Source organism: Puma concolor, chromosome A1 (assembly GCF_028749965.1).
Source record: "Puma concolor isolate L17-30 chromosome A1, mPumCon1.1.hap2, whole genome shotgun sequence".
Classification (NCBI taxonomy): domain Eukaryota; kingdom Metazoa; phylum Chordata; class Mammalia; order Carnivora; family Felidae; genus Puma; species Puma concolor.
Genome location: NC_141667.1, coordinates 78,994,894 through 79,016,851, shown reverse-complemented (window position 1 = coordinate 79,016,851; position 21,958 = coordinate 78,994,894). Strand labels below are relative to the sequence as shown.

Here is a 21,958-nt window from a genome sequence, read left to right as displayed (position 1 = left end):
TGCGATTCAAAGCTGAAGTGGTTTAGTTCTGTTTTTGAGAGAGGAGGGATGGAGAATGGCTTTGAGGCATCAATGAGGAATTAAAAGGTCTCTCACTCAGAGGTTTGAGGGATATGGGGAAACAAAAAGCAGTCACAAAACCATTTGACATGAGGAGGCTGCATAATGTCAAGGCACCTGAATGGCTCAGTCAGTTGAGTGTCCGACTTTGGTTCAGGTCATGATCTCACAGTTCGTGAGTTCAAGCCCCGCACCTTGCTGAGATGCTATCAGCTCAGAGCCTGCTTCAGATCCACTGTGCTCCTCTCTCTCTGCCCTTACCCTGCTCACCTGCACTCTCTCTCAAAAATGAATAAACATTAAAAAAAAGACAATGTCTATTTTTGGGAAAGGGCCAGAACTCTTAGGAGTTTTAGTTATCCTTAAAAGTTCACGACTTCCAGAAGGCACAGGGGTGTGTTCTAGAAGTTAGACATTATGGGAGTTGGAGTCTGAAAACAAGTTCCTCAGAGCTACATGAAGATGGGAGATAGAATAGGAGTCTGAACTTCTTAGGTTAACAGACATGTACAGAGATAAAGGGCATAACTGTTCCTGGTGTCAGCTACTTAATAATATAAATAAATTGCTTTGTTTTGTTTTTAAATAATGCATCCTCTCCCAAAATATCTGATTGTTACACGAAAGCTTAAAAAGCAAATTATATTAAATTTAAAAATAGGTACTGTAAACAAATTACAAAAACATTTAGATAGCCAGTGCCCTAAAATTATACTTTTAAACTTTTTCCCTGAACCAAAACTTCTTGGGCAAGGAATCCAATGGTCTCTGTACTTGGCTCCAGCCCTGACAGACACTTCAGGCTCCTCATTGTCAACAAGAATATTGTTATCCTTTCTTCTCTGTGAGGAATTCAGCCTCTGTTCTCAGTGTTAAACAGTAATCATAACATGTTAAGCTGTACAATACACTATCCAGCATAGCCATAAGGGACATTAGCTTTAGATCTAAAGCTTAAAGACCTGGGTTTAGATCCTACTTCTGTTACTCCCTAGCGTGTGACCATGGACAAAGACAAGTATTTCAGATCTTCAGTTTCTTTGTTTATAAAAGTGGGTTGTTACGGTATTTACCAAATGTGGGGGGTTACAAGAATGTGAGAAGTCACGTAAAAGCACAATATATGGTATGTATTATCTATTCACTAAAACTGCTACTTTTCTCATCTATCTCTGCCCACAACACTCTTGTAATGTGGATGGTGTTGCCATCACTTCACAGATGAGGAGACTGAGGAACACAGCCAACGGCAGGACCATGCTGAATCACACATATCAACTTCCTCACGACACAGCTTACTTCTTTTCAGTTGGCATGGTGGCAGATCACCCTCTCTCTCAAGATTGACTCACAAGTACAGAGAGGACAGGGCTCATTATCCTAGAACTTCTTCAAAAAGAACTCCTCTAAAGGGAAACTAGAGTTAGCCCAAGGAAAGAAGCCTTTGTCTCACACTGTGTCAGGACTTGCCAACAGTCTAATAACCCCACTGCTCCTGGTTGCTTAGAAAACCCAGGGGCACAGGATCACATATTCAAATTAATTCCTAGGATACTAGATAGACAGATAGATATAGATATAGAATTAGGTACATATATATATACATAATTAGATACTATTATATAGTTTCTGGAAGGGGAATCGATCAGCTAAATTCTAAATTCTAATGACTATACGGATATGATTACTAATAAAAATAAATAATATAGACTGCATATTAAACTCAAAGGCTCAGAGATTAAGCAATGTGAAGAGTTACAAAGCAGGAGGCTGTTATGTTGCATTTATGGAGAGTTGTTTCAGCAGCAGCTGTTTTTTAGAAATGTATCTGAGAGGACAGACTAAGAACACGGAACAATTTTCTTTGATGATAAATCTAGTTATATCTCCATATCTTTAATAAAATTCTTTTTAAGTAAAATGGATTAAGATTGCCTGTGTTACATCCCCCTTCTAAGCAACATTCAAATTCATTCTTTTTCTTGGATATGAAAATGTAGACCCTGTGTATATTTAATTTTAAAATGAGTTCCACAAGAATAAAACTAAAAAAAAAAGTCTTTGCTGATAAATTTGTCAGCTTCCCTAAAAGAGAAATATCCTTTCTTCATATACGATCTAGATGTTGTAATAAGAAAGTAAATATGATATGCTGACTGTGTGCTTGTTATTATGATGTCAGGCAATTCTGGGCTAAAATTCTGATATTATCACTTATTTAAACTCTCTAAGATCCTGTTCCTGCATTTTAAAAATGATAATAATATAATTAACTCATAAGGGTGTTGCAGTGATTAAATAATAGGATCAGCATCTAGTGATCATTCTATATTATTTGCTAAGTGGTGGGAGTAATAACATGGCGGAAATATTTTTATTATAAAATAGTCATTACACTTTATGACTCTAGGTAGAGAAAGACTAAGATTTCCCCAAAACCTCAGCACAAAAGAATTCCATATCCACCTTCTCTGAAGTCTGAAACTTTTGGGGCTCACCCCCACTCATTTTGTTAGTTGTAGTGCCGTCACTTTGGTCTTTATTTATTCTACATCCATCACTCTTAATAAAGAAGAAATTTAACAAAAACCAACCAACCAAACCAAAAAGACAGGTTAGAAAATGCTAGCTGCATTTGACTGTAAAGAAAGCAGACAAAGAAAGCCATACCCAGAGCATTTCTAGCTTACCAAAACAAAGTAAGATAGAAGACATGGCCTACATCAAGGACACATTCAGTGTTTACAAATTAGTCAATGGGAGGTAGTGATTACACTGTCCAGGGCATGGGACTAGTCACTGTATGTTACTCATTTTAATCCCAGAGGAAGGTTCTGGTGTTTCTTTGTAACAAATAATGGAGGGGCACCTGGCTGGCACAGTTAAGTGCCCGACTCTTGATTTCAACTCAGGTCACAATCTCACAGTTCATGGGATCGAGCCCTGATTGGGCTCTGCACTGACAGTGCAAGACCTGCTTGGGATTGTCTGCATCCCTCTATCTCTGCCCCACCCCCTCTCTCTGTCTCCCGCTCTCTCTCAAACTACATAAAGAAACTTAAAAAAAATAATAATGGGGATAATAAGATTCAGACAGGTGAAGGCTATGGAGGACACAGGATACACAATGGCAGAGAAATCATCCTAACCAGTCTTTCCTGACTACACAGATCAAATTCTTCTTCTGTTTCAGGCTGCAATTTCTCTGAACATGATAACTTATAGTTTTCTTTAGATGGAATAACTTGGAAATGGGTGATGGGCATTGAGAAGGGCACTTGTTGGGATGAGCACTGGGTACTATATGTAAGCAATGAATCACAGGAATCTACCCCCAAAACTGTATATATACACTGTATGTGAGCTAACTTGACAATAAATTTTATATGTGTGTGTGTGTATGTGTGTGTGTGTGTGTGTGTGCGCATGTGCGTGTGTGTGTGTATATGTGAGCTAACTTGACAATAAATTATATATATATATGTGTGTGTGTATATGTATATGTGTATATATATGTATATATATATGTATATACATATATATATATATATATATATATGTATATATATATAGGGCTCAGGACAGTTGGATAGGGACTCCTGGCGCTTGGGAGCCTTACACTGTTTAGACTTCGATTTAGCAACTGCATTTTTTCCCAGCTCACCATGGAATGGATCATGAAGACTGACAACTGCAAAAACAAAAAGCAAGCAAAAAATGGGGGGGGGGGAAGGCTGCTCATTTGATAAGTCATATGCTACAACAGGGTCATTTTAAGATTTAAAGCTTGAATGTAAAATAAATATATTTCTCACTGGCTTTATGCAGAGTTATAGGGAATAGTATTCAGTGTGAGTAGGGTGATAGGAACAAAAACCAATTTCAGAGGATGGGGTGGGAAAGAAAACAAAAATATCTTACAGGAAGTCCAGATTCCAAAGGGGAAAGTGATCTGTGCATGTTTTCTTTTTTTTTTTTAATATTTTTGCATATATTTACCATTTTATTGTGTGTATATATAGATGACCATATAGTAAATTGATACTTGTAATAGTGGATTTGTTAATACATTTTACATAACATTACTGTTTAAATTGCAAACAGATTTTTCTTAGGATTAGTTTCAAAAATAATCTGAATTGTCATCTTAACATCCATATATAGGGAAATGATTAGTTCTATTATTCAATTTGTTTTCCTCAGCATTGAAATGACTTACTCTAGAACCCTTGTGACCTACTGCAAAAATTTTTCCTCTAAAGAAAAGGTTTATGGTGGAAAATGACGTTTTATTTGTAAAAAAAAAAAAAAAAGAAAAAGAAAAAAATGTACTATGTACTTTTGTGTATACACTGAAAAGCTCTGGTCATCTCTAAGAATTAACTTGCAACTGTTTTCTATAGTGCTGTCATCTTGGGCAATGGGCAATTACGTGACTTTGATTTTATTTCCTTTGCAGTCTTGTTTTGTTTTGTTTTTTTTTTCCTAATGATACTATAAGTGGGATATCTATATATATCTATATCTATATTTATATTTATATCTAGATCATCTATATATAAAGTTGGAAAGCTTTCAGAGCAAAGGAGAATATGCAGCATATTTCCCATTGCGATGCATAAAGTGTACATTATACCTTATGAAAAATGGGAAACTACATTTAAGTCATAATTACTAGTATCTCTTATGATGGGAAATACCAAGCTTATTATTTCCCTTAAGTATAAATCTGTGTATTTACTTTAAATTAAGTAAATGTGCCATTTTTGTAAGTCAAAAGTTATCAAATACTGGCAATTGTATACAGTTCAATCAAAAATAGATTTTACCCTTGTTAATTCAACAGATATTTTATTTAGTTACTGTGTTTATTTGGGAGGGTGACAGATATTTTAAAATATTTTCAAAGTAAGTTATATATTCATTACTTGTCAATACCTGTCATGTAATATGATTGAAAATGTGATTATATTCCTTTAGTAAATAGAAAATGGGGTGTAATATTTCATAGTTAAAATTTAATTAAAACTTTACCTTTTTATACTAAAGGATTTTGTCTTGATATATGTGAGTGTGTGTGCCCCTGCATATGTCAGCTGAGGATTTAAGGGAAATTAGCAGAAGTGAAATAATATTTTTATTATTAATTTTTTAACATTTATTTATTTTTCAGAGACAGAGAGAGTCAGAGCATAAGCAGGGGAGAGGCAGAATCCAAAGCAGGCTCCAGGCTCTGAGCTGTCAGCACAGAGCCGGATACAGGGCTTGAACCCACGAATGGCGAGATCATGATCTGAGCCAAAGTTGGACACTTAACCGACTGAGCCACCCAGAGACCCCACAGAAGTGAAATAATATTTAGAAAAGAGAATCAGGAATGTTCAACAAAGACTTATTAATACTTACAGAAAATGATATGAGAAGTGTTTGGGAATGCTTGTTGATAAAAACTGTCATTTTAACTCCATTAAGATAGTCTCTTTTCCCCAAGCTGCTTTAATGTATTAAAATACATTCTATATTAGATGAAAAAATGGAGAAAGTTATCAGTAATATTCTAAAAAATAAAAAAACATATAACCTGATTATAGATGAGATTTTTTAAAATTTATGATGTGAATGAAAAATTGTTACATTTACAAGTTTATCAAGCAAAATGTCCTAAGCTCAAAATATTCCTTCATGTGATCCTGCTATAAAGAAAGGAGATGAAACACATAAGTGCTCTACAGTATAATTAAATTATTTTTGTTAGTAGTCATAGTATCAATATTATTGTTATATCCTAGGCATGTTGGGGCACAAAGGGTCATGATACCAATGTTTATTTTTAATTAAAAGACAGTGTAGAGAATTCTGCACCAATTTATTGTGTCTCTTACATTTGTGAAAATCTCAAGATGGGAACATGCTCTGTGGCACTTTATCCCTTGAATTGATCATGTTGTCTGGCAGCAGAAAATGTTTAATTATCCTCAAAGTTGATCTCCCGTTTCTGCTAGATAGAACATTATGTTCAGAGCTGGGAAAGAAATTAGACATGTAAACAATCTATTTGCATTAGCTCTTCTTAATCTAATGTGTAATTTAACTCTCTTACAGCTTCTCTCTTAAAATACTATTGACTTTCTTAAGGGTCTAGCCTTGATAGAGCCTGAGTTAGCTTCCTGTACAGTCTTGACTTAGCTATTGATTTTCAAATGTAGCAAGGTACAAATTAGGTGAATCCATTCACAGCTTCAGGATATCCAAATGTTTTATTTCACAAACAGTAATATTTAGATATGTAATCTAAATATTTGAAGAGGTTAGATATTAAAAAATACCAAATTTTTAAAAATAGTATTTGTAAAATCTAGGGGCACGATTCAGCTATAGGACCAATCAGAATCATTTTACTTCACTCATTACTTACACTAAGTGGACACAAGTAAGTCTTAAAAATTAAAATATATTTCTTAGATTTATATTCACAAAATGCTGAAACTAATTTGTTCATCTGGCAGCTTTCCATTCTGGATCTCTATACAAGCAGACTTTGAGGTTTCTTGGGAGCCTCCCCTCAGGTATCTAAGGAGCCTCACTGACAGTAAATTTACAAAAGCACATTTCACAAGGGCCATTAATAAAAATGCACAGTGGCATGTCAAATTTGATCCAGCAACTTAATGATGCTATAAGTGGGATATAAAATAAGGGAGAACATTCATACACTTCAGGGCAGAGTAAGACAGGCCCTGGTATTTATATAAAGTGTCCATTATGAGAATTGCTTGAAGATTCTTTTAAAAATGGAAATTAATATGATGAAGTTAATATGAGATTGCCATTTATCTTTAACTGATAGTCACAATACCCAATCAATAGAGATGGTTTTAAATAGGGCTCATATAACTATAGACATAGGAACCAAATTTAAACCATAATTTGGTTAATAACAAAGGACTTCAGGATTAATTCAACTAGAGCATGTTATACTCCAGAAGTAGAATATCAATAATGCACAAATCTCTACTTTGCATATGCAGAGAATATTTCTTAAATTTGATATGGATGAATAAAAGTATAATTAGCTAAATGAAGAATTCAATGCAATAAAAGGCAAACAAAAATCATTGTTCAAAGGAAGATAATCCATCCATCTTCCCAATGGTGTGTATTTCAAATCTTTAATATAGAACATGTCATTTGCATGTTGTGTATTCAAAAGTAATGTATTATCTACTCTGCACTCTAAACACTGGGAAAAAAGAGTTGTATATATGTATTCCAGGAGCTCATCGGCCCTAATGATGATTGACAGGCAAGCCCAATATTATGATATTTCATGGTAAGTAGCTTAGCTATATTATGCTATCAGACCACAAAGATTGATCACCAAGTTCAGCCCAGGAGTAGAATGATTTTAAAAGTTTATACTTAAATGGAAGCAGGTCAGAAAAATAAGACTAAGTTCAAGAATGGAAAGGAAACATTCTTTTAAATATGCAGCATGCATATTACACTTCTTCAAATTTTATATCTCCTTCTAATAGGCAACTGAGACCAGGAATTTTGTCATTTTCATTTTTATATCTATGATTTTGTAATTTTTTTACACAAGATGTTCAATCAAGAGTCTTAAAAAGAGTAAAATGAAATAAGTAAATCCATCTGATCAGTCACTGCCTGTATGCATATGCAAAAACTGAAGATACATACTTAATACATGCTGAATGAAAATCAGCAAAGTCAGAAGAAATTAAGGACAAAAAAATAAAGCCAAGAAATAGTATGCTAAATAAAATGGACTTATGAGAAGTGATGTTAACATATGTTAAAACACAGGAGTTTGGAAGTACACTGAAAACTATTTGAGTTGAAATAAGAGGGGAGAAATAAAATCACAATACGGGACTAAGCTGCGGGGACTATATGCTGTATTCCTGCTATTGATAAGAAACCTGTGAGAGCATCACATCAATGATGAGCAATTTGAACAGATATAGAAAGAGATGATGAGTCTCAGATGCAAGATAGACCATTTTAATTAACATATAAGAAAATTAACTGTTAAGCGAAAGTGTACAATGGGCTACCTGGCTGAAAAGCAGAAGCACAAGGAATTCATCTGCCTGCAGCATGGGATCAATGTTGTAACAGAAGAAAATGACAGAGAAAATATAGTAATTCCTCAGCTCTCTTTCATTTCAGACTATTCTGTCCAAAGAATACTCATAAAGCTGTAATGGAGACAACAAGCAGTATCTGGTGGGGTTTGAGTCCTGAAGAAAAACAGATGGCCTTCAGAGACACACAAATTTTTTAAATACTTTGACTTGGGCAAATTATATTCCTACAGCATTCATATAGAGATAAGATGCCTGAAGTGATGGCAGTAAACCAAGAGGACAAACGAGAATGAGAAAGCTAAAAAAGAAATACTAGATGAAGACAATCCTGATTAAAATTAAGTATACTCTCCACAGTACAAATTTTGAGATTCCCAATATTCTCAAGGAGAATTCTGTAACGGACCATTTAAACTATTCCTCTCCTCTGAGAGGGTTGCAAATATGAAGGAAAGCCAACTTGGTATTGTCTGGAGATGTGCATAGAAAACTAGTTTACTTTATTTTTTAATTCCTTCCACATTCACTTCCCTGCTTGGCAATGTTTTTTGAAACCTTTCTATGTGCTGGCCAGGAGTAAGGATTAAAATTTTTCAAAAAAAAAAAAAAAAGTGATTCATGGGAAATACCACATTTGGGTTCAAGCAATCAACTGTAAGCATAAACAGTTTTTCTAGTCTTAGAGGTGGGAGGGGACATAATTAAAAAATATATGGCATTCCTATTGTTCAAAAAGGGCCACTGTTTTATTGAAAAAATTAAAAACCCTCTTTATTTTAGAGGTACTTGAGGTGGCTGTTTGAACTTTAGCCTGAAGAACAGAAAGAAGTCTTCAGAGGGAGCATGACAACTCTTCAAACAGGTGGTGGTGGACTGTCATGTGGAAAAGAGAGTAAACACAAGATCTAGAAACAAATGGCAAAAAGTTTATTTGATTTATTTAGATTGAGAACAGTACATGATCCTCTACTGAGCAATCCATGCAGAAGCTAGAGACTACTTATCGATGACTTGTTGGTGACAGTATAATGGTTGAGTTCAAATGACTCTTCATGTTATTTTTAAACTGAGAATTACAATATTCTTTTAAAGTTTTATAGTCCTTTAATAGTCTCATGCTTAAAAAGTTACTTGGAGTGAACACTGGCAATAAGTAGATTCATTTAAAAGTCTTTTTATAGAAAATTCAGATTTATATAATCTTGAAGAGATATAATCAAGAGACCATATAATTGTCCATGATTTTCAAAATAGTTTATTCTGAGAACAAAGACTGATTGTTCATATTTCCTGAAGGACAATGGGTTGAAACAATATGAAGAGTATGCTGCTAGAACAGACTAATAGACTCTTGTTATTTTTAAGTGCTGGTTAGGCTTCAAAGAGAGGCTATAAAACTTTGATCACAGATCTTCTATGATAGTATAGCATCTATTTTGGAGGTTTTAGAGATTCACCTGATCATCCATGTTTCAGATAGTGTATATGTTATCATCATGTCTTCTTCTATTCCTCTGGTGGTTCAAAATTCCCTCTTGTGTGTTCTAATAGTTTCAGGCTCCTGCTGCTGTTGGAATAGCTTCTCCATTGGTAAGTAATATTTTGCACAATTTAATTTTATGATGGTCATTAGTGCTTTATTTGTTCTTTTGTGTTAAATAAAGTCCCTAACTTTTATCCTTTTGACATTAGTTTTATTTTATCTTACTTTTTTAACATATATTCATTTTTGGAAAATAGAGACAGAGCGCAAACAGGGGAGGGCTAGAGAGAGAGGGAGACACAGAATCTGAAGCAGGCTCCAGGCTCCAAGCTGTCAGCACAGAGCCTGACACGGGGCTCAAACTCACAGACCGCGAGATCATGACCTGAGCCAAAGTCAGACGCTCAACCGACTGAGCCACCCAGGTGCCCCTTGACATCATTTTTAAATGCTGGATTATTTCAAGAAATTAAATATCTACATATTCTACACATTAATATTTTCTAATACACATCCTATGCTACTTTCAAGTCCTATTATTAAATATTATGAATAGCATTGTCAGGAATATAAGAGAAAATCTTTTCTTATTATCAAATGTAAAAATATAACAAAACATTTCTCTCTGATTAACACTATCTTTACTAAATCAGGCTGCAATCATTTATAACTATGTTTTTTTGAAAATTATAAAATAGATTTTGCAATTTCTCATTATATTGAATGCATCATTTAATAATACATTTTTTTTCTGGTTTAGTCTCATGAAATAGAAACATGTTTTATTTTCAGTTCAAGGGTGATATGGCAGCCTTATGATAACAGACTTTTATCTTGCTACTCAAGTATCTTTAACTACAAGAACTGCAAACCAAAACCAGCTGTTTTGTCCTCCTTAAAATGGTTTCTTCACCTCTAAAAATTCCTGCTTACATCTCATTGACAATAATGCATCATAGGCCATGCCTAGGTGTAACAAAAGTTAAGAGGTCAGGAGGCTTATCCATACATATTGCTGCCCCCACCATAAATGGATGGGTCAGTGTTAATAAGAAAGAAGAAAACGAATATCATAAATGCAAATAATGTCTGGCATAGGATTGAAGGGTTTCAAAATTTCAATGAAAATAAGAATATGTGAGTTAGTATCTTGAAAGATAATCTAGAGGAAAGTGTACCCTTAGCAGAAAGGTATCTCTTATCTACTGCTTGTAGCCACTGGAGTCAATGGATCATTAACTCATACTAAGCTTTTTTAAGGCACAGTAGTTCAAATACTAATGGGACTATTATTATGGATAAAAAATTCTTCAGGAAAATTCCTTGAAGAATGTTCATTGTTTCAGGTACTGTTTGGCTTATAAAGGAAATAAATACATGAAAATAGAATAGTGACACAATACCCTTGTCCCTAACAAGTTCATCTGAAACAAGTAACAAAAGAACACACACAAATATGACAGCATGCTGTTTTAAGCACAGATGGAAATGTCTATAACATTCTACTGGAATAAAAAAAAAATAACAATTGGTTGTCACTGGAAAGGGGAAAGCTCGAATAAATTAAGGAAATGTGGGATCAAAGAACATAAACATTTTTTAAATGATCAAGGTTTTGAAAACCTGGTTGGTAGAAACCATTCATTTTTCTAACAGATGTATGTAGACATGGTTTTATAAAGTTTTTAAAAGAAACTTCAAGAGGGTAATTTCAAAAATAAATTATATACTCAGTGTTCACTGATCCATTAAATTGCATAGTATCTCATGACTTAGTTTGACATAATTATAATTTGAAGGAATTTCTGAAAAAAAGCATATAATATTACCATAGCTTTAAAAATTACAACCTCATGGAGAAGATTATAACAGAAGCCTAGCAGATGATTCAAGGGTTGTGAACTTCGTTAATAGAATAAGTCAACTTTCATACTGAAAAACGTCTAACACCAAATGATATCAAATGGGCCTATGAACTCCCCAGCTTATTTTTCACCTTTTAATATGTACCATTGTACACCCTACATCCCAAATTGACATCCCTGAAATAAAATCCCATCATTAATCTGTATAACTATTAATACACAGAAAACAACAGGACAAAATTTTTCAGAGCATACTTCAGTGATTAGAGACTCTGTAACTTCTATTATTTTTTTTTCAAATTTTTTTTTTCAACGTTTATTTATTTTTGGGACAGAGAGAGACAGAGCATGAACGGGGGAGGGGCAGAGAGAGAGGGAGACACAGAATCAGAAACAGGCTCCAGGCTCCGAGCGATCAGCCCAGAGCCCGACGCGGGGCTCGAACTCACGGACCGCGAGATCGTGACCTGGCTGAAGTCGGATGCTTAACCGACTGCGCCACCCAGGCGCCCCTGTAACTTCTATTATTGAAAGACTTTTTAGGTATTGCCATCTGCATAGTAAGTTAAAAAGAAATTAGTGAGCTACCATTACCATTAAAAAATATCCTTGGGATCAAGACCCATCCTGAGCTCTGCAATGATGGGGGGTGGGGGGGTCTGCTTGGGATTCTCTCCCTCTCTCCCTGCCCTTATCCCACTTAAGCTCTTTCTCTCTCTCAAAATAAATAAATAAACTTAAAAAAATAAAAAATGAAAATATGTCTTAAGAAGGCTGAATGTCATCACAACATTGTGTTGCATCACATTGGCTAAGAAATAACTCTAGCTCTCCCAATTATAGATACATCCTATTAAACAAGTAACTTGAGTTTTCTAAGTCCCAGTTTTTTAATCTGTAAAGTGGGGATAAAACTTATCTTGCAAGGTTTTTTTGAAAGAGTCAGATAATAAATGTAAGTTATCATAATGCATGACCTGTTAAATACTAAAATGTTACTCACCTTCTCTTCTGGTAGCCAAAATCTACATAGCTGTGTTGGTTATGCATCATTTTGAATTAGTAATTAGAAATTAAATAAAAGTATATATATTCATTTCAACAAAGCAATATATCATCTTTTGCAAAAAAGGAAAAGCTACCATCTTGATGTGAATATTTTAAATTTTTTATGTTTTTATTTTATTTTTTGAGAGGGACAGAATGTGAGCAGGGGAAGGGCAGAGAGAGGGAGACACAAAACCTGAATCAGGCTCCAGGTTCTGAGCTGTAGGCACAGAGCCTGATGTGGGGCTCAAACTCACAGATTGTGATATCATGACCTGAGCTGAAGTCAGACGCTAAACCGATTGAGCCACCCAGGCACCCCTTGATGTGAATACTCTAAAAGCCAGCAAATCTAAGACTCAGATGATGCCTTGTTGACTGTGAAATTACACCTACTACCCTCCTAGGGTTCATCCTTAACTTTCTTAACTTTAAAGTTACCCCAATTAATACAACTCTCTAAAAAATTTTTTGTTAAAAAAATAAATCCAATGGAAAATAAAGTAGTAGGAAACTTAGGAATAAAGTTGAAAGGAGACAAAAGACTGAGAGGAAACAATGAAATCAATCATAATTAACATTTTGCTTGCTTTTCCCTGAGAAAAATTACCTAGATAATAGCTACTTGTTTTGGTGTGAGAAGAAATGTGTGGGGTTTTTTGTTGTTGTTTCTATACTTGGATTTTAATTCTCTTTTGATATAAAACTATGGAACACTCTGATAATCTATACCATGTTAGTAAGTATAAGAGAAAACAGGTTAAACAGTATTTATAGACTGTACCAATAAACCCTACAACAAGCATTAAATGTGTTTAAAAAGTTGGTATTAATTCATAACCTGCAACTGTCAAGTGTGTATGAATTAAAGGTTAAAAGTCCACATTTTAAATAGTCTTCTCAATTATAAACCCAGATTTTCTGTAGGCTTCACAAGCCAGATCAACAGCTAGAATATGTAAGAGTCAAGGAATAAATAATATACATATATATTTATACACATATATATATTATATGTGTATGTATGACATATACATATAAAATACATACATATCAGGGCACGTGGGTGTCTCAGTTGATTAGGTGTCTGACTTCAGTTCACGTCATGATTTCGTGGTCTGTGGGTTTGAACCTTGCATTGGACTCTGCTGACAGCTGGGAGCCTGGAGCCTGGAGATTCTGTGTCTCCCTCTCTCTCTGCCCCTCCCCCACTCACACTCTGTCTCTCTCTTTCAAAAATAAATAAATATGACAATACACACACATATATCAGTTATATTACCTAATAAAGCCATATTCTGTTAAAACACCTATGGACTTACTTCAAAAATTTAATCAAATATATCACTGTGTTTTCCAATGTTGATAGAGTGATTCAGGTTTTTCACGTTCACAGATTCCAGACTGAGCTGCCAGATGCTGAAATTCTCCTTATGGGTTAAAAGTTTATTTCACATCTAAATGTTTCCTGTTTAATGGTAAATATTTGCTGAAAGTTGGTTGAGCACATAACAGCTTAGGAGTTGGAAGAGTTTGGTTTGCACAGGCTACAACATCTAATCTGTTATGTGTGGTCGCTCATTAACTTATCTTTAATAACAACCAACACCAGAATCTTTCTTTTTTACAACTTTTATCAATAAAGTAACTAATCTGTAGTTATCATGCTATAAATTTATTTGGTCAGCATTGAATTGCACCATTTTGTTATTTCTTTTCCAGAAAGCTTTGGTGGAGGAACTATTGAGATCTGATATTCTAGCTTCACTGAATCTCCCTCAAAAACCTTTTTGCTTTGTTGTCTAAAGGTGAAAATTGGTGCTCTTCTCTGTTCTTTTGCAAGGACGCTCACCAGCACAGTAAATGTGACTTCTCCTGTTCAGCTCAAGGCAGCACATGCAAAAACCCTGCATCTGAAGCTCTCGTCACTTCAAAGATGAATGAATGATAACACTTCTCAGACATCATCATTTTGTGAAAATCATCTGATTAAACTGGTCTTCCATTTATACAGAATGACATATTAGGAGCTGGTGGTCCACTCTCTACAAAGTTCATGCTGCAGAATCTTCCAATTCAGTCAACATGTTCTCTCACACTTGAATAAAATATGGTGGGTAAGATTTCTTCTGGATTGAATCCTGATCATTCACGTATCCCTTTGAAAATGATCTACTTCTTACTTGTGACATTGGAACTTATAGTCGTGTGTGTTTGAAATTGTGCTCTCTATCATTTTGGGCTTGAAACACAGCAACTACATTCTGTGATTCTAGTAATCTGCAATCTATCTTCTCATATGTTAGCCATTGACTTCCATTATGAAGAACGCTGTCTTTACATTTCAGCTTTCTCTCCAAATCTTGACTCAAAGCTTTTCTTTTGATCCTGGTATTTCATTGTTGGGAGTTCTTGATATGATCCTAGAATTTGCAGTTTGGGATGGCTTAGCATTTACAGGTTGGCCACTGTAGGGTTGTTGATAGTTGGAGTCCACAGTGGAAAGGATTTACTGCTGCTGTAATCAGACTGTGGTGGCAATATGGAGCCCAGGAAGCTGGCTGTGGACTGGTAATAGGTGGCTATAACCCTTTGGCTCTGGTTGGAACCAGAAAGTTGTTGAAGAGATGAAGAGAAAGCAGAGGTGGACATGGTGGTGTGAGAATTCACTGTTGAAGAGGCAGAACGTCTTTGCTCTGTGCATGGGTTAAGCTAGATAATAGAAGATTATTTGGTCTGGCTAGAAGATCTAGAAGCTTCAACAAAATGTGTTTTTATATGCATTACCTTTCCTGCAAATTCTAATATTAATTAAACAAAATTGAAGCAAAAATCATTTTAAAAACAACAAAGATGGTCTTTAAGATAAGACTTGAAGTCAAGTGTTTGACAGGGCTTATTATTAAAATATAATTTAAAATAATAACTTGAGTGTGGAGAAGTATGCATTAAATTCCATAAATTCTTTGTGTTACAGACTATAATTTGGGAGTGATAATAGTTTCCATTTTATTTGAGTTTGTAAATATTGTGATGGATGTTTTAATTTATAAATGCCCAAGGCCTCCTTGAAATATATTTATTTTAAAACTGTTCCAATTATTTATTTTGTCATATGCTCATAGGTGAAAACTGATCAGTAATATGAAGAAGAGATCAGTTGTCAGAAGAGGTTAATTTAAACCAAAAGTTTTCTGTTTATAAGTCTGTTTTTTTAAAAAAAAAAGTTTTACCTGTTCTGTGTGTGTGTGTGTGTGTGTGTGTGTGTGTGTGTGTGTGTGTGTATGATGTAGTGAGGAAAAAATCATGAGTTTTGGAAACAGAAGCCTGATTAGACCAAATTGAAAAACCTAACTGGATGCCCTTAGGCATGTTAAGCTTTTCAGACTTTGGTTTCATTTTCAAAATGCTAGAATATATACCTACCAGTGTTATTACCCATATGAATGGCTCTGGCCAACCATACCATGTTGTGATTCTCAGGGTCCTGTGGCACATAGATATTTACAGTGTTTTCCATAGACCGTTCACTGTCACCTGGCTTTGTCCTCAGTACGTATCTTGCTAAAGAGTCTACCATTACAATTTGGCCTCAAGACTTTTTAAGAAGGAAATTAACTTTTATTGAATGTTCATTTATTACAAATTATTCTAAGTGCATGTATACACATTATCTTATTAATGTATGTGTATATTACCATGAAGTATTTATTTTTAATTTCCATTTTTAACAAACAAAGCAAGCCTAAGAATAACATACACACATTGGTACTTAGGAAAGTTAGGGGACTTCATCTGATATTTGCATCATCTTGAACTGAATACCAACTCTTTGCCAGTTTTATAATGCATATAGTTTTTCATTTATCCATAACCATAACCAGACATATGTGATTCTTACTCATATTTCACAAATGAGAAAATTGGGCACTAAAGAGCTTACATAAATTATTACCAAAAATAATATTTCAGTGGCAGAACAGAGGTTTAACCCCAGGATCATCTGACACAAGACTTTTAGCTCCTAACAGCTAGTTTATTAGTATCTCTGAAAGTGGAAAGGGTTACAGTTTAAGTGTGATTAGGGATATCCAAGTACAAGCCATCAAGATAAAAATGCAGCTCCTGTACAATCTTTATTTTTTAAATATTTTTTTAGTTTATTTACTTATTTTGAGAGAGAGAGAGAGAGAGAGAGAGAGAGAGAGCAAGCATGAGCAGGGGAGGGGCAGAGAGAGAATCCCAAACAGGCTCCAATGCTGTCAGCACAAGCCCGACGTGGAGCTTGAACTCACAACCCACGAGATCATGACCTGAGCCAAAACTAATAGTCGATGCTTAACTGAGCAACCCAGACAGCTCTCTTTTCCAATTTTAAAACAAATGAATATCTCTGATATATGCAGGAACTTAGAATTTTGATTCCTATTGCATTGAAGTATAATAAGTCATGACTAATATAATATTTATATTCTGTTATTATATAGATTCAGACTTAGCCAAAGATATTTTTCTAGAAGAATCTAAACTTTAATTCTAATTTTCATTTATGTACTGAGGATTAAATTTTAAAAAAACACCTTAAACCAGCACATTGATGTTATGAGTCTTACTTTTGTCATTCCGTATTTCTTTGCCCTTTATTAATTCCTTATTCAGAGTGTAAGTTTTATTATCATTCTTGTCAAAAATAATTTTTACTTAAGTTTTTAATTCCAGTTAGTTAGCATGCAGTGTTGTATTAGTTTTTCAGGTGTACGATATAGTAATTCTACAGTTCCATATATTACCCTGTGCTCATCATGACAAGTGCATTCCTTAATCCCCATCACCTATTTCTCCATCCCCCACAGCCCTCCCCTCTGTTAACCATCACATTGTTTTCTATAATTGAGTCAAAAATAATTTGGGGGCACCTGGGTGGCTCAGTCAGTTAAGTGTCCTACTTTGGCTCAGGTCATTATCTCATGGTCTGTGGGTTCGAGCCCCACGATGAGCTCTATGCTAACAGATCAGAGCCTGAAGCCTGCTTCAGATTCTGTATCTCCCTCTCATTCTCTCTCTCTCTGCCCTTCCCCCACTCATGCTCTGTCTCTCAAAAATAAACATTAAAAAATTTTTAAAAATAAAGTAAAATAATTTTAAAATTTCACCATGGGCTCTATTATGCACATACATATGTAGATGGTTATGGTAATCAGGAATATTTCAAAGTGTGAAAAAAGAAAATGCCTATCTAAGTACATTTATATTGAAATTTTAATAATATGTTGCTATTACAGCTGACATTCAAAGGAGTAATTGAAGTGTCAATATATATTTTTTCATTTATCTATTTAAATATCCATCTAACTATAAACACGCATTTATAGGCACATGCATACACACATTCATATTTGTGTGTGCGGATATGTATTTGCATATGCATATGTATGTATACACATACACACATAAATATAGCCGAGAGAGAGATGACAGATATTAATTTAGCTTTAACAATAATTAATACCTAGAGTAGTAGATTTTATAAATTCTACAAAGGGAATAATGTTATCCTTACCTACAAGGTATTATAATGGAGATAGAAAGATAAGAAAACCATTTCTATCAACAAATACTTAAAACATATGAGATATCAAGAATTTCTAAGTGAATTCAAATGAAGGTAAAAATTAAATGTAATTAAAAAAGACATTTTCAACTCAATGAGTCTTATGCAGGGAAGACCTTAACTGTATAGAATACATCTAAAAGTATGAAGTAAATTTGATAATAATACAGATGTGAGAAACTACATGAAAACACAGAATAATCTGCATTTTTAAAGAGATTCTCAGGGTATCAACTTGTGGGGCTCAGAAAGGACACACTTAGAAATATGTATGTTGTAGATCTGGATGTCAAAATAACTTAAATTGATGTAAGTGTAGAACTGCTTAACAGTGGTCTAAGGTTCTTGGAATGAATCTGACTTAGGAGTCAAAGAAGATTATTTAGGCTGAACCAGAGGTGACATTGGAAAATGTATGGGAAGACTGAAAGAGCAATATATACACATCCTTCCACTGATGCCTACTTTTGTTTGTAGGTTTCATTATCATTCACTTCATTATGAAGAGAACTATTGCACCAATAAAATATATTTCCCAATGTGGTACAGTAGATTGAAAAACTGGCCACAATCTTTCAGTCTTCCTTATGTTCACACCCTTTCAATGTAACTTGGAATTTCTTTGCATTAAAGAGTGAAGTTTCTTTTTCTATTTCTTGAACGTAGGCTGGCTGTGTGACTCAGTTGGCCAATATAGTGTAAGTGACAACATGCCAATTCTGAGGACAGGGTCTCAGGAGTCCAGAATCAACGTCTACTCTCTCTTGGAATCCTGCCCAATTGTCATGTAAACACGTTCCAGCTGGTCTGCTGAAGTACAAGACCATGGGGAAGCAGAGACACTCTTCCAGCTGCAGTCATTCCACAGAACCACTTCCAAGCCGACGGCACTGTTGAGCTCAGATGTATGACTGAGCCATTGAAACAAGAATTGCCCAGATAAGGCCAACCCAATTGCCAAAACACAGAATCATGAGTTAAATAAATGGTCATTATTTAAACCTTTAGTATTTCAAGTGGTACGTTATGCAGCAAAAGCTAACTGATACATGGTCAATATCCTTCTGGTGGGGAGTATGGTTAAATTAGTTTATCATGCAGGGAATCTATATGCATTCCTAACCTGTATGAAAAGCTTTCACTGACATTTTACTTACCTTAAGATAAACTTCTTTTTCACCAAATTGTATTAACAAGTCAGAGGTGTCAGTCTTACTTCTTTAGGTTCTAACTTAAAATGAGTATTTATTGTAATTTTACTCTCTATTGAGTTCTGGCTTTCTGTTCCTGCCATATGAATACTAGGTGGCTTTGCTGATTGTCCAGTCCACTTTTGGAATAATCACACAAAACTGACTCTGGTTTTAAGTCATTTTACATTAGGCTGCCACACAATTGTCTAAAATACCAAAGAGAAGAAAGTGATTCTCCTGCATACAACATCTTGTACATTTTAGTTAGCCTTGGTGTTAACTTCAGATGGAGAAGCTTTGTAGCATTTCACATAGACTCTGTATATATGTGTGTATGTGTGCATCAAAGAATGAATGGTAATAGAAAGCAAATTGCTTTTCTTACGGTCCAATGTTAATTAAAACCAAATGTCCCTTCCACAATGTAGCTAATGTACTTTAATTATTCTGTCTTGTGCAGTTGTGACAAAAGGGAACACGCAATTATTAAAGGGAAAAAATACACATTGTACCAATAATTGTCCACACTGTGAAATAGTATTGCTTTTCCCCTGTGAGGAACTTGAATACTTGCCAAATAATCCTCTCTACACCATTTAAATAATGTACATTGTTCTTTCACAATAATTTACCTTTTTATTGGGTTTAAGCAAAACGTGTTTATTGCCATTTACTTTTCTTCCACAGTTTTAAACAATGCAAGGCCACAAGAAGTTTTTAATTTTTTTTTTCTGGCATAAATTTTAAACATAAGAAATGAATGTTATTTTACATAACAAAGAAGTTTGGTAGCAATCATAATGACCTTAATGCTAACCTTTTCTATTTAAACATGGGAAAATCTATTCCCGAGAGTAATTTTTTTCTGCTATTGAATTAAGATAAGAATAGCTACAAAGGGCGCCTGGGTGGCGCAGTCGGTTAAGCGTCCGACTTCAGCCAGGTCACGATCTCGAAGTCCGTGAGTTCGAGCCTCGCGTCAGGCTCTGGGCTGATGGCTCAGAGCCTGGAGCCTGTTTCTGATTCTGTGTCTCCCTCTCTCTCTGCCCCTCCCCCGTTCATGCTCTGTCTCTGTCCCAAAAATAAATAAACATTAAAAAAAAAAAAAAAGAATAGCTACAAAGATGGTAGATGAAAAGTGGTGGACAGATCAAAAGGTAACAGGTATAAAGTGGGTAGGCCACAAAATAATCTTTCCTATGCTGTTCAATATTAGGAAACAGAAATGGAATCTATTAAAATTTTCATATATTTGCATTCTTTCTCTGTCTCCCACTCTATTAAGCTCTCTGTTTTTTAAATTATTTATTCCACCAAAGAACACTCTCTTTCTTTTTTAAAATTTTTTTTAATGTTTATTTATTTTTTAGAGAGACAGAGTGTGACTGGGAGAGGGGCACAGAGAGAGGGAGACACAGAATCTGAAGCAGGCTCCAGGCTCTGAGCTGTCAGCAGAGCCCCATCCCAGACAGAGCCCCACCCAGGGCAGGGCTCAAACTGAGTGAGATCATGACCTGAGCCAAAGTCAGATGCTTAACTGAATGAACCACCAAGGTGCCCCACACTCTCTTTCTAAATGAGATTGATAAACATTTGAGCAACTTACTCAAATGCTCATGTATCAGAAAAAGAAACTGTAAATATAACAGTGTTAAGAAGGACAACTACCCTCTCCCAGAGACTTTTGTTCTCTCCCCAAAGGAGGAAGTTGATTTTTCCCAAAACGATGATAAAAAAAGGATAACTGAAAGGAGGAAATGAAGCAGAGGCCAATTTTCAGACCAATTTTGATGGTAGTTGTTCTGTAGCTCTGTTCCATAGATCATTTTTCAGTATTCTGACAGTGAGGTGTCAGCTCTGGCAGGGACTTTTTGATTCTGACATTAGTTCCTGTGTTGGCTTCAGGGGGAGTGGCACCCTAGTGAATCACTTCTTCATTGCTGTGGGAATCATTCTTATACCCTGAGTTAGAATCTGGTTTTGGCCTTCAGCATTTCCAACAATACTATAATCACTTGATTCCCTGTTTTGAACTGCTTTATGTTAAAATACCTAGAGAGTTTTCTGTCTTTTGGATTAAACTTTGATTGATACAGTTTCAAAATATTTTTGATAAGGCAATGAATTTGTCCAATAAATTAGGATTTCAGATGAAAATGATTGAGAAACAGATTGGTTCAGATTATAGGGATTCTTTAACACCTTGATAAGAAATTAGAATTCATTCTAAAATTCAGGACAAGCCATGAGAGGGGTCTTTCAGCAGAGAAGCAGCATGATCAATATGTATTTTACAAAAATAATTCTGGAACCTGTATGGAGTAAGTGGAAGAATGCTAGACAGAAGCAAATGGTTTAACCTGATGGAAATAGTTGGAGCTAGCATAAATCACAGCATGGAATAACTGATAATTCTCTGAGATAATACTCCTTTTGTAAAGAATAGGCATAAGATGTTTTCAGTAATGTTAAAAAAATAGTAACCAAGAAGAACCCATTTTATTTATTTTTTTCATATTATAGCCAACAGCTTTCATTTTGTTCAACACTTTATCATTGTAACAGGCTTTCCAGTTAACCCATGAACA

At 34.8% G+C, this 21,958-nt stretch overlaps 1 long non-coding RNA gene and 1 pseudogene across 4 annotated transcripts in view; both read right to left on the bottom strand.

Moving 5' to 3' along the window:
• LOC147584248 (uncharacterized) overlaps positions 1-21,958 on the bottom strand; it is a 108,163-nt gene that overhangs the window by 58,590 nt on the left and 27,615 nt on the right. The gene's annotated exons all lie outside the window — the stretch shown is intronic.
• Positions 13,911-15,350, bottom strand: LOC112860552 (myotilin pseudogene; annotated as a pseudogene).